We start from the raw sequence: 21,300 nt of genomic DNA on the forward strand, positions 1-21,300 counted from the left end.
AAAAAAAAAAACTATATCCTCTTGGAATAAATGAAAATTAGCATTTCTTTAAATAAATTTTCTCATTCTATCATTGTCTGACTTTGCAACAGTGCTCTTCCTCAAAAATAATTAAGAAAACTATATTTATATGAAATAAATTTTACTTTAAAGAATTTATATCATCCCTTGAGATAACTAACATACCCTAGAATGTCACAAAATAGGACTATGGTAGTGAATTAAGAAACAGCAGTAAACTCCAAGGAATAAATATATAACATGTTATGATTTAGTGAAGAAAAGTCTAATAACTATTCAAAGTATTTAAGGAAACTAATAACCACGAGCAATTATCAAACACATACATACAATCTGTAATTTCAACAGGCAGGAGCAGGATACCACTCACAAATAAAATTAAATGATTTTTATCTACGGATATCACTGTAAGAACATTCTTCCTTTTGTCACATGGCTACTTTCCTAGGTATCTATGTTACTTGCCATCACCTTATTAGTAGTTCGTACATCATAAACAACCCACTGGTGTATGTGGCATCTCAAGTAACTGATATAAGGCCTAAAACAGAGTTATGGGCTTTATAAATTTTTGAAAGGGTGAATGCTTATTTATTATAAGAATGCTTTGGCAAGCACAATGTTTTTATCTGAAAGTAATATTCAGTATTAAGTGGTGTCTTTTTTTTTAAACAAAGCAATATTATTGAAATAATTTTGTGGCCTACAAAGCAAATGTTCATATCTATAATTACTACCCATTTTTCTTAGCTAAGAATAGATGATTACTATACAGATTTTTAGATTTATTTTATCTGAATATATCAGGATGATTACCTGACCAAGCTCTGTCCCAGTGTTGGGACTTAAAATGTCTTAAATATTTACTACAACACTAAGGGGCAATGCGAAGATCCCAGAAAACAGAGGAAAAAAATAACTGTTTCTTAGTGCCACCAAGAAGATACAGTAGAATTAAAAAGTTTCATGCTTAAGCACAGAGCAGCCTTCAAAATTCACATAGATTATGCCTCACAGAGGATAAGTAAACTGAACTAAATGATCCAAGATGTTGAAAATGCTTTCATACTTCTTTCAAGGAAGACCAGGTTGGTAACAACACTATAAAAACAGTCTAACAGCTGCAACTGTGTATTACTTAAGGAGGACTAAGGTGAGATGCCATCTAATCACTTCTTAATATCAAAGTAGTAAATGTAAATGTGCAAATAAGAAAAGGAGATTGAAACCCATGAAATGGTATATGCCGAATTTCAGGATAACCCATCATGACTGGAGAACCAGTGAATCCAAAAAAATGCATTATAAAGTTTTACGTCTGAAAAATTGGAATGCAACTTTTTCACAAATTAAAGACAGATTGTAAAGGGAGGGTTACAGTTGGAAAGTTCCCTGCTCATCAAATTAAAAACAAGAGCTCTATTCATAAAAATAAAAAAAAAATTAGAAATAAAAACTTATGTGGTCAAGTCACATTCTTTGTTCTAAAGTTTTTATGCAACTAGGGGTGACCATTCTCCTTGTGATTCATAAAGAAAAATGACCAGTATAACAGGGGCTCCTAGAGCATGTGAGTACATTCTAGGTGATATGTAAGTAGCCATTTAAGATACCATAGGAAAGGAGAAAACACACCCTTAATACTCGGAGGAAAGAGTGTGTTCACATGACCAACAGCTGGACTTGATTAAAAAGAAATACCAGGTTAGGTTCTGGTGGTTCTCCCACAGTTACATGACGACACAAATGAGAAATGCTACATTTCTCACAGCCTGTTGCCTAGTGATTTCAGTGCCTGCTTCTTTATCCACACTCACAATGCAACCACTTCTCCTCCCTTTCTTCCTCTATAGCATTTCAGTATTCTCATTTTACAAAATCATTATTTAAAAGGACATAATGAGAAAACAGAGCAAGTGTAAATAAAAAGTCAGTTTCACTTATAATCTGTGATTCATTTTCACTTTCACAAGCATGATAAAATACAAACTAAGCTTTCCTTATCAATAATTTCCTTATCAATATGTGTATAAAAATACTTTAAATAGATTAAATTGTGCTGGTACAGTAGAATTCCTGCCTTCTGAGGACTGAAAGTTAAAATGCTGGAGAAGAAGCAAGTAACAAATGTAACACATCTTTCCTCCTTAAAATTAACTTTGCAATACAGCAGAAGGTTAATGCTGAATGTAGTACTATGGAAACAACATGGTTTTATTGAACTGTGAACTAAAGAGTTACATTAAATACCCAGAATTCCCTGTGAAAATCTCTTTGTTTTTCTGCTTGTCAGCATCTGCATTTTACAGCTGCCTCCTTCAGTATGGACCCTGTCTTGCGGAAGTTCAGGAACTTAAAACATTAATATCCAGAAGCTTAAAAATCACAGCAATAATAACTTATTCAGATGGGAATGAAACAGTCACAGCATTCTTGACTATAGCCGAACAGAAAATAAATCTAAAGACTGGAGATAACTATTTACAGAATATAAGGATAAATATATCTCTTCTGACTCGGCAAGAGCATTTATACTTGAGAAATTCATTGAAGCCAAAAAAGCAGATGGGTTAATAGCAGGTTTGAGGTATCATTTACCAAAAGGTTAAAATCCCAAGAAAACGTTTCCCAATCACTTATTCTTTTCTCTTAATAATAAAAGCAAACACCACTTTTTTCTTCTGAGATAAATGCTTAACCTGATGCAAAAAGGATAATTTCCAGCGATATTCCATTTCTTTCTCTCAATCAATGAGATTGCTTTTACGCCTCATCCATAGTCCAACATAACGACAGAAGCAGCTCCAGCCTTTCCTAGTGATCACTCCTGGTGATCTTTCAAAGTATTCCTCAATTGAAATGCAAATAAAAACTACAATGAGGTATCACCTCACATCTGTCAAAATGGCCATCATCAAAACATTTACAAACAATAAATGCTGGAGAGGGTGTGGAGAAAAGGAACCTTCCTACACTGTTGGTGAGAATGTAAATTGATACAGCCACTATGGAGAACAGTATGGAGGTTCCTTAAAAAACTAAAAATAGAACTATCATATGACCCAGCAATCCCACTACTGGGCATATACCCAGAGAAAACCATAATTCGAAAAGATACATGCACCCCAATGTTCACTGCAGCACTATTTACAATAGCCAGGACACGGAAGCAACCTAAATGTCCATCAATAGAGGAATGGATAAAGAAGATGTGGTACATATATACAATGAAATATTTCTCAGCCATAAAAAAGAACAAAATAATGCCATTTGCAGCAACATGGATGGACCTAGAGATTGTCATACTAAGTGAAGTAAGTCAGACACAGAAAGACAAACATCATATGATATCACTTATATGTGGAATCTTAAAAAAGGGTACAGGGCTTCCCTGGTGGTGCAGTGGTTAAGAATCCGCCTCCCAATGCAGGGGACACGGGTTGAGCCCTGGTCCAGGAAGATCCCACATGCCACGGAGCAACTAAGCCCATGCGCCACAACTACTGAGCCTGCGCTCTAGAGCCTGCGAGCCACAACTATTGAAGCCGGCACTCCTAGAGCCCGTGCCCCCCAACAAGAGAAGCCACCGCGAGGAGAAGCCCGCGCACCGCAATGAAGAGTAGCCCCCGCTCGCCGCAACTAGAGAAAGTCCACACACAGCAACAAAGACCCAACTCAGCCAAAAATAAATAAACAAATTTATTTTTTAGAAAAAGGGTACAAATTAACTTACTTACAAAACACAAGTAGAGTCATGAATGTAGAAAACAAACTTATGGTTACCAGGGGATGAGGGGCTGGAGGGGAAGGATAAATTGGGAGATTGGGATTGACATATACACACTACCATACATGAAATAGATAACTAATAAGAACCTGCTGTATAGCACAGGGAACTCTACTCAGTACTCTGCAATGGGTTATATGGGAAAAGAATCTAAAAAAAAAAAAGTGGATATATGTATATGTATAACTGATTCACTTTGCTGTACACCTGACACTAACACAACATTGTAAATCAACTATACCCCAATAAAAATTTAAATAAATAAAGTATTCCTCATTTCAAGGCAGCTCCAGCTTCTCTCCAGGAGCCTTAACTCTTCCAGGTAACAATATGAGCTCTCTAGCATCCTCACCTCCGCTTCCTTTGCTCAACCCAGCTAGGTCTGGTACAATGCCAATCTGTCTCCCTTTTTTAAAATGTCTTGAATCTAGATCAGCACTGTCCAATAGAACTTTATGCGATAATGAGAATGTATCAATAATATGGTAGCTATTAGTCACATGTGGCTATTTAATACTTGAAATGTAGCTAGTGTAACAGAGGAATTAACTTTTTATATTTTATTCCACTGTAATTAACGAATTTTTTTTAATCAAGGTATAGTTGACATACAATATTATATTAGTCTCAGGTGTACAACATAGTGATTTGACATTTATATACATTACAAATTGATCACCACAATAAGTCTAGTTACCATCTGTCACCACACAAAGTTACTGCAATATTACTGACTATATTCCCTATGTTGTACACTACACCCCCATGACATTTATTTTATAACTGGAAGTTTGTACCTCTTGATCCTCTTCACCTATTTTGCCCAACACCGCAGGCCCCTCCCCTCTGGTGACCACCAGTTTGTTCTCTGCATCTATGAGTCTGTTTCTGTTTGGTTTTCTTTGTTCGTTTGTTTTGTGTTTTAGATTCCACATTTAAGTGAAATTATACAGTATTTGTCTTTCTCTGTCTAACTTATTTCACTTAGCATAATATTCTCAAGGTCCATCCATGTTGTACCACATGGCAAGATTTCATTCTTTTTATGACTAATATTCCATCGCATATATACACCACATCTTCTTTAACCATTCATCAATCGATGGACACTGAGTTGCTTCCATATCTTGGTTATTATAAATTATGTTGTAATCAACATATCATTTTCAATCCCCAGAGAAAGTTCCACCAGATTCCTGCCTCTCTAGCATACACCCTAAATTAGTCAATGAGTCTCCTTCTCATAGGACCCAGGCACTTTACAAGCTGCTGCGTCTGTGCTGGAACTCAGAGCAAGTGGGTTTATGCGCAAGCCCTTCGGGAATGAAGTCTCGGTTTCCCACAGCCTTATAGTTCTCTTGGATGAAAGCTCCACTGGTTTTCAAAGCCAGATGTTATGGGGACTTGTCCTCCCAGTGCAGGATCCCTAGGCTAGGGAGCCCGATATGGGGCTCAGACCCCTTGCTCCACAGAGGGCACCTCCATGGTTGTGATATTCCTCCTGCTTATGGGTCACCACACCAGTGGTGTGGGTTCTGACTAGACCATGTCTCTACCCCTCCTACCCATCTCAACGTGGGCTTTTCTTTATATCTTTATATCTTTGGTTGTAGAAAATCTGTTCTGCAGAAACAGTTGTTCTACATGTAGTTGTAGTTTTGGGGTATCCATGGGACGAAGTGAGCTCAGGATCTTCCTACTCTGCTATCTTGATCCGAACCTAATTAAATTGATTTTAATTTTAAAGAGCCACATATGACTAGTAATCTACCATATTAGACAGTACAGATCTAGAACAAGAGTGCCTTTTTCCCTACCAGAAATGACTTACTTTACCATGCAAACGATGGAGAGCTACTAAAAGATTGAATTTACATTTTAGAAAGCTTTTTCTGGCTGCTTTAAGGGAGTATGATTTTAGGGGTTGGGAACAGAAAGCAAATGCTGAAGGTCTGAAAGGTGCTCATTCGATCTGGCAACTAGGAGATCACTGCTAATTTTAGACTGAGAAGTTACAGTAGAGTAGCAGAGTTGTAAACCGCACTGGAAAGAGAGCCTGCAAATACAAACCATTCTTTCAAGAAATATGGCTCTGAAAGAAGAAAGGAAGTGGGGGAAAAACATCATGAAGAACCCATCATGTGCTAGAATTTGAAAGAAGGAACTTCACATTGATTACTCCATTTAACTTTACTTAATTCTCAAAACAAATTTGTAGTAAACCTCATCTCCATTTATAAAAAGCCTCAAAGGGGCTAAGTATCTTGCCTAGGGACACACTGGTGTGGCTAGGATTATAAAACTAGGGTCTTTTTCAGGCCAAAATTCATTCTCTTAAAGGTCAATACAGAACTGACGAGAGAAATGCAGGATTGAAGCAGGATCGGTGGAAACATTAAGGATGAGAGTGATAGAGTAATTGATGGAGCAAGGCTCTGTAGGAGATAGGTAGAAATGGAACTCAGAGTCTAGGCAAGAGATATTAACCTTGGATGAGAAGAGGAAAATCACCTCCTCTGAGATGCAAAGATAGAAATCAAGTGAGTGTGAATGTGTATATGTTTATAGTACAAGGGGCTTAGGAATGACAAAAACAGATGAAAATAAAACCTGATGATCTCTATTTTCCCTGTGAAGCAGAAGGCAAGACCTTCTGTGAGGAGATGAGAATAAACGTTTAAAGATGATGGTTTAATCTAGCCATGATGGGAAGAAACAGAGGAATGGATGTGAGACCAGAAAAGGTACTTCTCTTTTATCATCAGTCCTTTGATCTTTTTTTTTTAATTGAAGTATAGTTCATATACAATATTGTGTTAGTTTCAGGTATACAGCAAAGTGATTGTTATACATATTTTTTTTCTGATTCTTTTCCATTATAGGTTATTATAAGATATTGAATATAGTTCCCTGTGCTGTAAATCCTTGTTGTTTATTTTATATAATAGTAGTGTGTATCTGTTAATCCCATACTCTTAATTTATCCCTCCCCCCTCCTCTTTCCCCTTTGGTAAACATAAGTTTGTTTTCTATGTCTGTGAGTCTGTTTCTTTTATACATAAGTTCATTTGCTTTATTTTTTAGATTCCATACATAAGTGATATCGTATCAGTCCTTTGATCTTGATGTTTAGCTAATATTGGGTAGCTGACACATTAAAAGCATATGTAGAAAGTTCTTAAACTAATGTTTTCTTACATGCAATCAAAATTCTTTTGACACATAATTTTCAGCTATATTTTTTCCAAATTTTTATTGTAGTAAAATAATTTAACATAAAATTTACAATAGCTATATTTTTTCATAAATAATAGAAAGGTATGAGGCATCACCTTTCACTGAACTTGTCACAAATTAGGGGAAACTAAATGTGTTTGATAATTTTTCAATTAATGCTAAAACCATGCATTTGCTCCACAATTTGAATTTTTTATAAAGACCTTTCAGATCATTTATCTTCAATTCTGAACTGTAAAAGAATCCTCATAATTTAAACAAATATTTAAATATAAATACTTTTTAAATTTCTAACTATGAGTGATTTTCCCTAAAGTAGAAAAAATATACTTATATGTATATGATGTAATGATGTTATTAATAGTAAAATATAATTTAAAGTACGTATAAAGCTGTAAACTTCAGTAATAGAGCATTACACTTTCTGTCATTAATGACTAGAACTAATTTATCTTTAAATGTCAGTTAAGCTTGGGAATTCCCTGGTTGTCTAGTGGCTAGGACTCGCAGCTTTCAATGCCGTGGCCCGGCTCAATCCCTGGTTGGGGAGCTGAGATCCCACAAGCTGCGCAGCACAACCAAAATTTAAGCTTGGCTATGATAGAAACAAAGTTTAAAATTTTAAAACATCATAAATAATTCCTGGCTTCCATTTAGGATGCAGAATGCTGAAGAGTTGCTCCCACTCTTACAACAAGGAAAAAATGGATAAGCTAAAGAAATATAACTTTTCTGGAAACCGTTAGAGAGCTAAGGTTGTACGATAACCAACTACTCTGAAATCTAAGGAAAGACAGATGCCTCCAAGGAGAAATAGGAGGTGAGCATTTGCTTACCTGGAGCAGATATCAGGTACTACACACCTGGTAGAAAAAAATCGGCTAAAATTGTTTAAAAATTGCTAATAGCTCAGTGTGTGGGCTAGGAGTGTAGAACCCATGGGAGCCACAGAACAAGGGGAATTTGCACCCACTCACAGGTTCTTCTCTAGAGACCTTACCTGGTGCTGGGGAGGAAATGGGGAGCGGGGACAATGTGAGAAACCAGAGAAGGCCTCCCTTGTGGTGCAGGACCAGGGGAGGGAAGCAGCAGCTGCTCCAAGAAAAGCCTGAAGCCCCATCCAAACCCTTCTCCCTTACAGAAAAAAAGCCATAAGGTGACTGAAGCTGGGAAAGGGAATCAGAAGAAGACCTGAGGTGGGGGAAAAGACAGCAAAATGTTCTAGGTCCAGACCATTTCCCACCTCTGAGGGCACTTGGGTCACGAACACCAAGAAGGCCCCAACACAGTAACTGCCTAAGGCTGAAGCTGAACCACGACAGGAGAAAACACCCCCTCCCTGGCCCCCAATACCAAGTTAAGAGACACTGAGTAACAAATAGTGGCAGATCTACTGCTGGGGGAAAGGCAAGAACATGAAAAGGACCCTCTCTGACATGCAGGTACAAAGGGAAGCTGAGGGTAGATCAGACTTTGAGAAAAAGTCTGGTAAACCAGCCCCCCAGCCAAGCACAAGGTAACACTAAAGGAATTTGAAGCCTGTGGTAGACTGAGGATAATAACAGCAACGACAAAACCAAAACTCAGCTGAGCTTCTAACCTGACACAACTCCTACAAAAAAGGCCAAGCAAAAGAAGAGGCATGACCCTTTCCAGGCATAAATACTATTGACTCCAGTGTCTGCACAACATGTCTGCACATGTTCTACACAACATGTCTGCTTTCAACCAAAACATGTAAGACTCACAAAGAACCAAGAAAAGATAACACACTGTCAAGAGACAATGCAATCAACAGAATCCACCCAGATATTAAATTAACACATAGGGAATTTAAAATTACTGTGATTAACTACTGGAAGTGACCTTTTTCAAAATGACAATAGTTGAAACGGAAAAGGCATAGCTTTATGTCTAGCTCCCCAACTTGATTCTTAGTTCCTTCAAGGAAAGAGCTAAGTTCATTTCTCTTTGCTTCCCTAGCATCAAATACAAATACCAGCAGATCTGACAGTAGCACAATAGTACAAAAAAATGAAATACCTTCTTGAACTTGAAGACCCTCAACCACCAGTAGCAGACAAGGCACTATAGATCAAACTCCATTCTATACCAGGGCTATAGAAAAAGCTTCCATTTTGGATGGACTTTTGCACCTTTACTCCTTTACAAATTGACTAGGAATGCCTAAACCCAGGGTATGTATGCTGCTCGTGGGGCTCTTGAAAACCTGTTCATTCATATTTTGAAACTGCCTTTTGGTTAGTTATTCTCCTCCAAAGACTAGAATCCCTAAATAAATGATTTTTTTAAGTAACATCTCAAAAATAATTTATGAGATATATTTCTATAATCTAGCTCATGTTTTCAGATCCTAGAGAAAAAAACTATGCATCTTTCACTGAGCATCATCCTTAACTTCCACATATACTAGGCTCAAGCCTTCTTAGCTCTCATTTCTCTTTTACCACTTAAGGAAAATAAAGTGGCACTGAGATACTCTGAAATGAGTCCCTCCAATTCTTACCTCAGGCATTCCTAAGTCCTCTAGTTTATCCTCTAGTTTATCTAAATAACCTTGTTGTACATTCTTAGTGACACTTTCCCTGAAAGGGACTGTTGTACTTAAATCCAGTTTTATGAAATCTATGGGGCTTTCAGTAACTTCCCACAATTCTCACTATTTGAATTACAAAAATAACAAAGATCTTGAAAAGATTCCTATAACTTCCTATTTGATTTCATGAGCATCATCCAATTTCTAAGTCTTCTGGGAGGCCTCAGTAATCTTCTCCATGGAAAATTTAGAACAAATTTGCAAGAACTCCCCAAATCTCCAACAATGATGCAAAATATTTGCTTACGCAATGAATGAGAAGGATTGATGAACCTCTGCAAAACAATTATAGAAATTGTGATTTTTAAAAAATTTTTCAATTAAAGGACATTTATAGAATGCTATCAGCAACTTCCACACCCACTTAAACTAAACCCACTACTTCCAGGAATGATATTCACAAAGCATCTTCTGATATAATATATTGAATACATTTCCTGTATCTTGATCATGCTCAATGACAGTTGACCCAATAATGAGTTATATTACCGCCTGCAAGATGCCACACTCTTTTGTCTATTTCTTCATTGCTCATCACTCCTCCTCAATCTCCTTTTTGCTTGTTGTTTGCCTTCTCCCTGACCCTAAATGGTAGAACATCTCCAGACTCAGTCTTAGACATCTTCTCTTTTCTATCTCCCCTCGGTTATTCCATCCAGTATCATGGATTTAAATACAAATTTGTTATCTCCAGTTCATATCTCTCTCTAAAGTCCCAGGCTCATATATTTAACTGCCTACTCAACTTTTCACATGGATATCTTTTAGGTATCTCAGACTCAACATGTCCAAAACTGAGCTCCTGATCTTCCCAATCCAACTCCAACCATAACCTTCTGCATCTCAGGTGACAGCAAATCTATCCTTCCAGTTACTCAGGCAAAATGCCTTGGAATCATCCTTGACTTCCTCCAAATTTTTAGAAAATACTGTTGGCACTACTCCAAAATATATCCAGAATCTGACTACTTCTCACTACCTCCACACTTCCACCCTTATTTCTCGCATAGATTACTTCAATGGCTTCCTAACGGGTCTCTTATTCCTATACCCCACAGTCAGAGTAATCCTCTTAAATAGTAAGTTAGATTATTACTTCTCTGCTCACATTTCATTTAGAAAAGCTAGAGTTCTTACAATAGCCTACAATGACCTACATGATCTGGTCCCCCTAATGTCCCATTAATTTCCTCTCTGCTCATTCCTCTCCAGCCATATGAAATTCCTTCTTTAGATGCACCAGGTAACTCCTGCCTAAGGGGCTTTGCTTTAGATGTTCCCTCCGCTTAGAGTACTCTTTCTCCAGATAACTTCATGGTTAACTTCCTCACTTTCTTAAACTCTTTGCTCAAGTATTATGTTTTGCATAAAACCTACACTCACTCTCACCCTCTCACCAGTGCTACCTTTACTTTGCTTTTTTTGTCCAATCTAGCCTAACAAATAGATTATAAACCTACTGGCCCTGCAAATAATGACAAGTCTTGCAAGTTATGGCTTCACGTTGTTCCTAAGAGCATAAAAACATGAATTTAATCCAAAAGGGACCTTATCCCATTGCAGATTTTTGGTCTATATGTAGTATTGAGAGCAAACTCATTGTTTGCAGGTAAAACCAAGTTTAGAAGAATTATAAATTTATTTCTACTTTAGAAAGTAGAATTAAAGTTCAAAGCTTCAAAGTGACTTTGAATTTGTGAACTGGTCCATAAAAAAAACAAAAACAAAACAAAACACCAAAAAAACAGGGAATTCCCTGGCAGTCCAGTGGTTAGGACTCGGCGCTCTCACTGCCGGGGCCCAGGTTCGATCCCTGGTTGGGGAACTAAGATCCTGCAAGCCACGTGATGTGGCCAAAAAACCAAACAAACAAACCAAGATGACCCTTAATAGGTAAAAATATTCTTAATAATAAAAAGTATACAATTTTAAGTAAGATTCACATAGAGCTCCACTGTCTACAAACTGTTTTCAGAAAAAAACCTTATTTGATCCTTACATCGATCCTGAGAGATGTATTATCACCAATCCCATTTTACTGATGGGTAACTGAAGCTAACAGAAGTTAAAAGAATTTCCCAAGGAGACTTAGCTAATAAGTAGATTCCTAGATTCAATTCCAGGTCCATATATCTTTTTTAAAATTTTGAAATAATCACAGATTCACAGGAAGTTGCAAAAATAGTACAGAGGACTCATGTGCCCTGAACCAGGTTCCCTCCAATGGTTACATCTTATATAAGTATTATATGATATCAAATCCATGAATGTACTTTTTAATATAGTATTTGGGAATGATAATGGATCACAAATGATATGATTCAAAGATTTTTTTTAACTCAAGTGAAAATAATTTACATAAATAAGCTAAGAGGTAATTCCTAGGTATATACTATTTTGCTCTGATAATTATAGGAGTATTACATTCCATTTTGGGTATTTATACTTAATAACATAAACATTACAACAGAAAGGGATTTGAAGATATGATTAATGGTAAAGGAGGGCAAAGTTGATTTGATAAACTTTTCTTCATTTATGTGATTTGTTATTATGATGCTACAGACCAATTATAAAGACATCTCTGCTCTGGCTAATCCACAAAAACTCCTCTTGCATCTCACTAATGGCCATCCTTCAATTTCAAACCTGGTAGATTTCTTTTTCCTCCTCCTTATCATCCTCATGACAGTACTGTTTACAATTAACTGCTTAATTCTTATGGAAACTTTCTCCTTCATTGGCTTTTAGGACACTGCACTCCCTTGACGCTCCTTTTTTGTTGTCTTTTTGTTGTCTCTAATCTATTGCCTTTTATCAAAAACCTCAGACCCCTTTCGTAGAGTACAAGTAAGAATTACAGTCCCATTTGGGACACAGCAGTTTTCCCAGGTCAAAAATCTCATTGGCCATTGTCTGGGTAACTTAGCACAAACCATCTAGTCTTCCAAGACTCCTCTATATTTCTCAGAAACCCCTTCCCTATATCGATTTGGGTTAGACTGTACTAGTGAAAGGAATGTATGTGAGATATGGAAAGAATAGAAGCCATTACATTACTTTTTGGAGTGGCTGGAGGCAGATGTTAGATTCATAGTAGCTTTGGGGCAAGTGCTTGAGAATCACCTGCTTTATTGCTGCAGCCCAAGACACATGACAGAAGCATTCTCAAAGATGCATGATGATTGCAGCAATTTCCTAATCAGCTTTTGAGAACCCTGAAGGTCTTCAGTGTCTACTTCCCTGACCTTCCTGCAGAAGCTTCCCTGACTTTCCAAAGTAACTTCCCTGACATTCACTCCCTCAGCTCTTCCAATATTCATGTAAGCCCTAATTCCCAGATTTAAACTCTTATTCCTAAGATAAATGCCTTTATTTTCCTAAAGATATTAAATATCTTTAATATTATTTATATAATTTATTATTATTTAATATTATTAATATCTCTTAAATATTCCTAAGATATTTGCCTTATCAATCCCAAACTGTTAACAACCATAAAGAAATAGATTAGGTATAGATATACAGATTTATTTATATATCTATCTATGTGCAGACAGATATATAGATATATAAAATTTTACTTTTTGTTGTGTGTATATTTATATGTAGATATAAATATAAAAGGAGAGATTTATATATCTATGAAATACCTGGGAAGGATACAAAACAACCTAGTAACAAGTTACCTTTGGAGAGGGAAACTGAATATCTAGAGGAAAGGAATGAAAGGAAAACTTATTTTTTACTGTATACCCTTTTGTACCTTCTTGAACTTCATACTATAAGCATGTATGACCTATTCAAAAATGAAGTAATTATTTAAAAGTTACCTACCCACATAGTTATTGTTTTATGCCCCTAAGGGCCCCACGGACCCAGAGGTCTTTTCTGCCTATGGTCATTTATTAGTTTTACTGTTCAAAGCTCTGAGCTGGAGGGAGTAGTAGAATAGGGAGAGGACAATGACTTCTCAGGAATGAGGTTTTGTACTCATAGGGGAAAGATCAGCTACAGAGCCGTTGGTCAAAGCTTCTCAAGCTTGGAAGAAGAAATTTTCTCATTCATTCACTGGTATATTTAACAACCACCCTTGAAAGATACAAAGATAAAAACAAGAAGTCCCCAGTGCTATAATTAAGGCACAGATGAAGTGCTGGAAGTTGTGATGAGAGACATCTACGCTGTACCTAAAACTTTAAAGACAATATGAGTTTTAGAGGCCATTTAGTCTCCAGCATTATTGTTTAATTATTAATAGCTAATCTCATCTCTCATCCCCAAGGAGAATTACAGCTTTTTAAAAAAATATTTATTTATTTATTTTAGTTTTGGCTGCGTTGGGTCTTAGTTGCAGCACACAGGATCTTTGTTGCAACGTGCGGGATCTTTCACTGAGGTGAGCAGGTTCTTGGTTGCAGCGTGGGGGCTTCTCTCGAGTTGTGGCTCACGTGCTCAGTAGTTGCAGCGCGGGCTTAGTTGCCCCACGGCATGTGGGATCTTAGTTCCCCGACCAGGGATCGAACTCATGTCCCCTGCACTGGAAGGCAGATTCGTAACCACTGGACCACCAGGGAAGTCCCAAATTATAGCTTTTTTTACCTTATTATGAGATAATTCCAACATTTAATAAACCCCGAAAGTAGGAGACTAGCCAGAAGTATAATTTGGGAATTTCAATAAATTGAAGAGTTTAATCAGGGATTACATAAATTACCACAGTTTACTAGATCTTTTAACCTAAAATACACATTCTGGGGAATCTAGGAAAATGAAGCATTAGAGTATTTTCCCTAACTTCCAGTACCAAAGTCATTACCAACTGGTAGTATCTCTCTCCCAGAGAATTCAGGGTTTCTATGTGGCTTTTAGAAGAGAACAGGGGTTTTTTAAAGTTCTTTTTCAATTCTTGTAAGTCACAGTGGGGGAAAAATGTTCCTTACACTTATCTGTCAGTGAGCCCCAAACAACTAATCATTGTAGTGAGAAGTCTTATTCTAGAGTTTCAAGTATTTTTAAAAGGATTTTCTCATGTTCTGGATTTCAGAAAACAAAGAGAACAAAAAGCAACCTAAGCAACATAAAGCTGTGCAGTTTTTAGTACAGATGATAGTAATGAGGGTGTAATTATCATAACTGTAAGCAGATGAAAGTTCAGACAATCAAGCTTTAGCCAAAGACTATATTTCTAGAACTAAACAACAGAACAGTACCTTATGTCACTGATCTATTTAAGCTACCCGAGTTGACAGCATGGCCTAAACTATTCATGTGCTGACTCTACATGTATTGGTGTAAGGGTAGAGTACCACAGGAGGAAGAGTAGGGCTTTCACAACTTCATATCTCCATAGAGAATGTAGAATGCCTTTTACACAGGCATTCCACATTTTAAAGTTAATACTGGGCTTCCCTGGTGGCACAGTGGTTAAGAATCCACCTGCCAATGCAGGGGACAAGGGTTCGAGCCTTGGTCCGGGAAGATCCCACATGCTGCGGAGCAACTAAGCCCGTGCGCCACAACTACTGACCCTGCGCTCTAGAGCCCACGAGCCACAACTACTGAGCCTGCGTGCCACAACTACTGAAGCCCACGCACCCAGAGCCCGTGCTCTGCAACAAGAGAAGCCACCACAATGAGAAGCCTGTGCACCACAACGAAGAGTAGCCACCACTCGCCACAACTAGGGAAAGCCCACATGCAGCAGCAAAGACCCAACGCAGCCAAAAATAAATAAATTAAATAAATAAATAAAGTTAATACTAAACATTAAAATCAAGCTTCACACCTATTTTGAAATTAAGTTAAAATGCGGGACTTCCCTGATGGCGCAGTGGTTAAGAATCCACCTGCCAATGCAGGGGACACGGCTTCGAGCCCTGGTCCGGGAAGATCCCACATGCCAGAGAGCAACTAAGCCCGTGTGCCACAACTACTGAGCCCGTGCTCTAGAGCCCGCGAGCCACAGCTACTGAAGCCCATGTGCCTAGAGCCCGTGCTCTGCAACAAGAGAAGCCACCACAATGAGAAGCCTGTGCACCACAACGAAGAGTAGCCCCCACTCACCGCAACTAGAGAAAGCCCGCATGCAGCAACGAAGACCCAACACAGCCAAAAATAAATAAATAAATAAATTTATTTTTTTTAAATGCTAGTTCTCATCAACTCCATGTAATTTCCAAAAATTAGTAATCAATGAAACAATGTGCCAAACCACCTTCAGAAAATATTATCTAGTCTTTCAGCATCCATATCTTTGTCACAGAGGAGTAAAACCAGTTTTAAGTGTCCATTGGTGCTTTCAGAAAGCTCTGAAACCAGTATTCCCAGCAGGATTTCCTAAAATTTCACTGATACAATGCATTGTGTAAAACAACTCCCAAACACCCTCTACAGCAGAAGACCTCTGTAAATGGCATCTTTCTGTTTCTGCACGAAGTATCTTTATTTAAAATATTTCAAGTTTACACAAATCCAGTATTCATTTACAACATTTGTTGAGCACTTACTACATACCAGGCACTACGGACCTGGAACACATACGTGAACAAGACAAAGTTCCCACCCTCAAGAAATTCACAGTCTAGGGATACAGAGAAGGCTAACAGTCAGTTATAATACAGGGTTATCAGTCAATACTTAGGGTAGGGATAATGATAGAGTATTATGGGAACACACATAGGGACCCCCAAGAAGAATCTATAAATGCCCAAATGCTCCACAGTTAAGAATCTTTTATATTTCCATACTTTATAAAACACTGTTGCTGGTGCTTAATATAAAAAACCCTTAAGGATAAGTGGGATGTAGGGGTAAAGCATTTAAAATAATATTCTTTTTGATGACTGCCATCCCTTATTTTGTGAAGATGAATGACCCTAATTCTCTGAAGTAGGACTCTTTAGTTATATAATGAAACATGAAGCCCTCTAAGATCTGGAAAAAAAATTGCCATAAGTTGAGAATCACTGAAGCAGCAAGCCACTGTTAGAGGTTTAAGTATATCTTATCCCTTAGTACTTTAGGCTAGAGACAAAGGTTGAAATTCACTGCCAAAATAAATTTAAAATAAGATTCAATTTAAATTTAGAATTCCAATCAATTCATAACTTTTAGAGAAAATCTATAATATAGCATAGGATAGTATAATATAGTATAAAGTGAGGTACCCCTGTGTGTATAACAATCCCTAGATATCATTACACTTCAACTACTGAAAGAGATAGGATCCTCTCTTTAGGAAGGAAGAACTCTTAAACACAAGATAACACAATACTATGGGAAAATGAAAGTCAAAATATTTGTTGCAGCCTTCACTATCTGATCAATAAGAAGGGAAGTCTCTGCATGGTAAATCAAGTCACTAATCACTAACAGACTTGCACTGCTATTTAGCTTGCCTAAGCACACAATCTTCTTGGTATACTACTGCCTCCTGGGGGTTATAGTATATTACTACTCTTCTGAGAAAACTGGCATAAACAGAAAACACAGATATTATTTTCTACTAAAAACACAATACAAAAGGTTCATGTCAAATAACAAGTAGGCCTTTCCTAAATAATCTCTATTTTTAACTGTTATGTTTATTTCTATCTGAATAATTGGGAACAAAGTACATAACAAAACTTAATTACAGAAAGTGGTTGTTAATATGATTAAGAACATCAGGACTTATACAGCATTTTGCATTTTCAAACCACTTAGCCAACATTAAATGATTAATCTTTAGAACATTCTTGAGGTCAATATCACCACCATCTTTTTACAGAAAAGTAAACAGCAAGGTTAAGTATCAGAAATTGAAGAACTAGTCAGTACTCTAATCAGCAAAGTGCCACAGAATGATTTAATGTAAAATATGAAGCATTAATACATTAATTCATCTCTAATACCCCATGACCTATCTCTAGGAGAAATTATTCTTTTAACTGTGGCCCCATAACATTTTATAGATCCCTCTATTATAAGACTTAACACTTTTGTATTATGGTTATTGAATTGGCAGTCTCTGTAACTAAACTCTGTACCTCCACAGGACTTTGCAGTGTCTAGCACATAGCAAGACATAGCAATGAACCATTCAGGCATTTTCCAAGTATTAAAGTCAGGGGCTGTTCTGGACACAGGGGATTCAGCGGTGAAAAAGAAAGCCAAGCTCCCTACTCTCATGGAACATGTATTCTAGGAGGCAAAGGCAGATGACCAAAAAAAACAAAAACCAAAACAAGGTAGTAAGAAGAGCTATAGAGAAAATAAAAATAGGGCAATGTGACTACAGTTGGCTATGCAATTACAATAGATTAGGCAGTGATATTCAAGCTGGCATCTGAATATAAAAAATAACGAGCCATAACTATATGAGGAAAAGACAATTCCAGGTGGCAAATGCCAAAGTGGGCAAGAAACGGAAATATTCAAGGAACAGGAAAAAAAAAAAGACCGTGGTTAGAGCAGTGGGCCAATGAGTGGGTGATAAAATATGAAGTCAGAGAGGCGGGCAGGGGCCAGATCAGGGCTTTCTTGGGCCATGATAAGAATTTTATTCTGAGTGAAACAGAAAATTCTTTAAGGCTCCGTAATATGTATTTGCCAATTTGAATTGCTGCATTTGTGTAGTTGGTAGCACTAAAGGAAAATTAATTCTGAGAAAGGAAAATTACTATGCTATTGGTTAGGGAGCCTTTCTGTTTTAATAAATTACTTTTTAGTGAAAAGTTATTTCATAATTAAATCTTCAGACTAAAGGATAAAACAGCAGTGTCTACTAACATGTTAACAGAAGTTAGAATAATGAGATTTTGACAATCATTATTGGAAGAAATTGAAGAGCTCCTGCATAAACCACTGTACATTACAGATGACTATACTAGGATCTTATGCTAATCACTTATTAATTTTGCAAAGCCTAAGATCTCCAAATAGCTCATGATGAGTGCCAGACAGACATCTGGAGAGGAGGTTCTGAGTGAAAGTATGGAAGTATCATTAAACATAATAAATCTCTTCCTCTTACCAGAGAAACCAGAATGAAAAAAGTAATACCCATTTAGAAGAGAGAACACTTTCTCACCATGTTAACTGAACAAGATACAGCAATAGCCTAAAAATTAAGTGCAGGTTTAAATTTCACCTGAGATGATATAGGTGCTGTAGAAGCCTCAAGGCTAATTCCAAGCTACAGCACCAAGATTCAGTTAAATTTAACCTCACAAATAGTCAATGCAGAGAAAATATTATCATTTGCACATTCTAGGTAGCAGGTTCCGGCACATTTGATATATTATACTTTATGTATTTTCTACCTTTTTAATGTGTTTTTATTTTTATGGTAAAAAAAAAAAAAGTAACATAAAATCACCATCTTAGCTATTTTCAAGTGTACAGTTCAGTATTGTTAAATATATTCACACTGCTGTACAACGGACCTCCAGAACTTTTTCATTTTGCGAAACTGACATTCTATACCCACTGAACAACTGCCTATTTCCCTCTCCCCGTAACCCCTGGCAACCACCATTCAACTCTGTGTTTCAATATCACTTCCTGGTGTTTTTTACTTATAATATTACATTGTAATACTACACAAGCTCCTACAAAAGCAACTATGTATACAAGCTTCTGAGTTGGTATTTTAGTTGGTTTGCTTTTGTTTAAACACAATTTCATCCCTGTTTCCTAAACCAAAATGTGGATAGTAGAGGGTTAAGAATTGCCTCCAATATGTAGGCAAGAACACAGAAGTGACCAGGAATTACACTGTAATACACACTACACTATTTCCAATCCACCACTAACAAAATTATTATAGAGAAGTAAGGTTACTGGCCACTATACAATGTATTTATATGGAAAAATACATAGTACATAGAAGAATGAACACTGGACTTAAAATAAAAAGACTTAAGTTTGAGAATAGCCTAATGGACAATAATAAACTTCTCTTTTATTTTTATATTTTATCAGGAACTTCCACATACAACAATTCATTTAGTTAAGTCACAATCCCTCCGGATGTTTTCTTCTTCTGTAAAAGAGATAAAAATGCCTACCATGCTGACCTCATAAGGTTGAAACAAGGAAAAGAATGAAATAATAAATATAAACACAATTTGAAAGTTGTAAACACTTCTACACATATATAAACTGTCTAAAGATAAATCAAAAAATGTATCACTTGTAACCAAGAAATAGTCAACACAGTGCTATGTATGCAATTAATATTTACAAAATATTTGTCAAATAATTTATAGAGTGCCCTGAATATGAAGAGACAGAAAAATTTCCTCTATCCATCTGGTGCAAAGAAAATGAATTGTCTTAAATCTGCTAATGGTGAGGTCAAAATTAAAAGAAGATCAAAATACAAATCTAGAGACTGCATGTAATAAGAACAAAAGGGGCAGGATTATAGGTGTGGTTATTCATGATACAGAACAGTTAGCCTTTAGAAAAATATACTCTGTGTAACTTTTTCCAAAAGTACTTTCTTTATGAATTGGTGATTTGGTAAATTGAACAACTATCAGTGGAATGCTTGTTCGATGAAAATTACAAAGGCACAACTGCAGGCAAGTTTCTGTACAGGACAAATTAACACTAAAATCAAGAACACAAGTACTTCTCTGTGACATTATATAGTTACAGAACTATGTGGAATTTACATGAAGAATCCTATATCTCATTCTTCAAAAGGTAACTTGTATTAAATTTGAGAATATAATCAAGAAAGCTATATAAAGTCATTTATTTCCAGCTCTGAATTGTATGAGTTAGCCTATAATTGCCTATACAAATCAAACGTAAGAGGGTTTTATTATTATCTAGTAGGCAGGCAAGGCATTCTCAAATTCTGAACCTCTGGTAGCGAACCCTTTATAACCACCTTTTAAATTCCTCCCCCTTTTGAAAGGAATGCTTTGTTTATGACACTATTTGCTAAGCTTCTACAATCAGTTGGCACAGTGGCTCATAAACCTGCACTGAAGTTGATCTGATTCTAATGGATCAACAAAATGAATCACAGTAATTCTGTCCATGACGAGTCCAGATAAAGGGGGGGTTCCATGTCAATTAGAAAAAGGCTATAGTGTGAGATTTTAACATGATTATAAGTACCATGGGGTATAAAGGTCCTGCTTCAACTAAATACTGACCCAAAGATCAAAAGTCACTTATTCTCCAGGTGCCTTTGGAACCAGAGCAACAAGCTGTCCTTCAGAGTACAGCAAGGTGGCAATTATCCAACTAATTTCAAATCTTTCGGTCAATAAGTATCATCAGTTATGATACTTCCATTCTTCCTTTCAACAAATATTTATTGAAGGCCTACAATGTGCCAAGCACTTACTATCTTGATCACCCAATAGAGTCTACAACAGCCATAGAACCTTCATATAAAAATAATGGTATAATTAAATCTTCTTAGCCTTTTTTCTTTTTTTTGTCTGAGTTGGGTCTTTGTTGCTGGGCGCGGGCTTTCTCTAGTTGCGGCGAGCGGGGGCTACTCTTCGTTGTGGTGTGCGGGCTTCTCATTGCAGTGGCTTCTCTTGTTGCAGAGCACGAGCTCTAGGCGTGCCGGCTCCAGTAGTTGTGGCTCGCGGGCTCTAGAGCGCAGGCTCAGTAGTTGTAGCTCACA

At 36.9% G+C, this 21,300-nt stretch overlaps 1 protein-coding gene across 2 annotated transcripts in view; it reads right to left on the reverse strand.

Moving 5' to 3' along the window:
• Positions 1-21,300, reverse strand: part of TTC28 (tetratricopeptide repeat domain 28) — a 594,760-nt gene that overhangs the window by 521,294 nt on the left and 52,166 nt on the right. The gene's annotated exons all lie outside the window — the stretch shown is intronic.

Source organism: Eubalaena glacialis, chromosome 15 (genome assembly GCF_028564815.1).
Source record: "Eubalaena glacialis isolate mEubGla1 chromosome 15, mEubGla1.1.hap2.+ XY, whole genome shotgun sequence".
NCBI lineage: Eukaryota > Metazoa > Chordata > Mammalia > Artiodactyla > Balaenidae > Eubalaena > Eubalaena glacialis.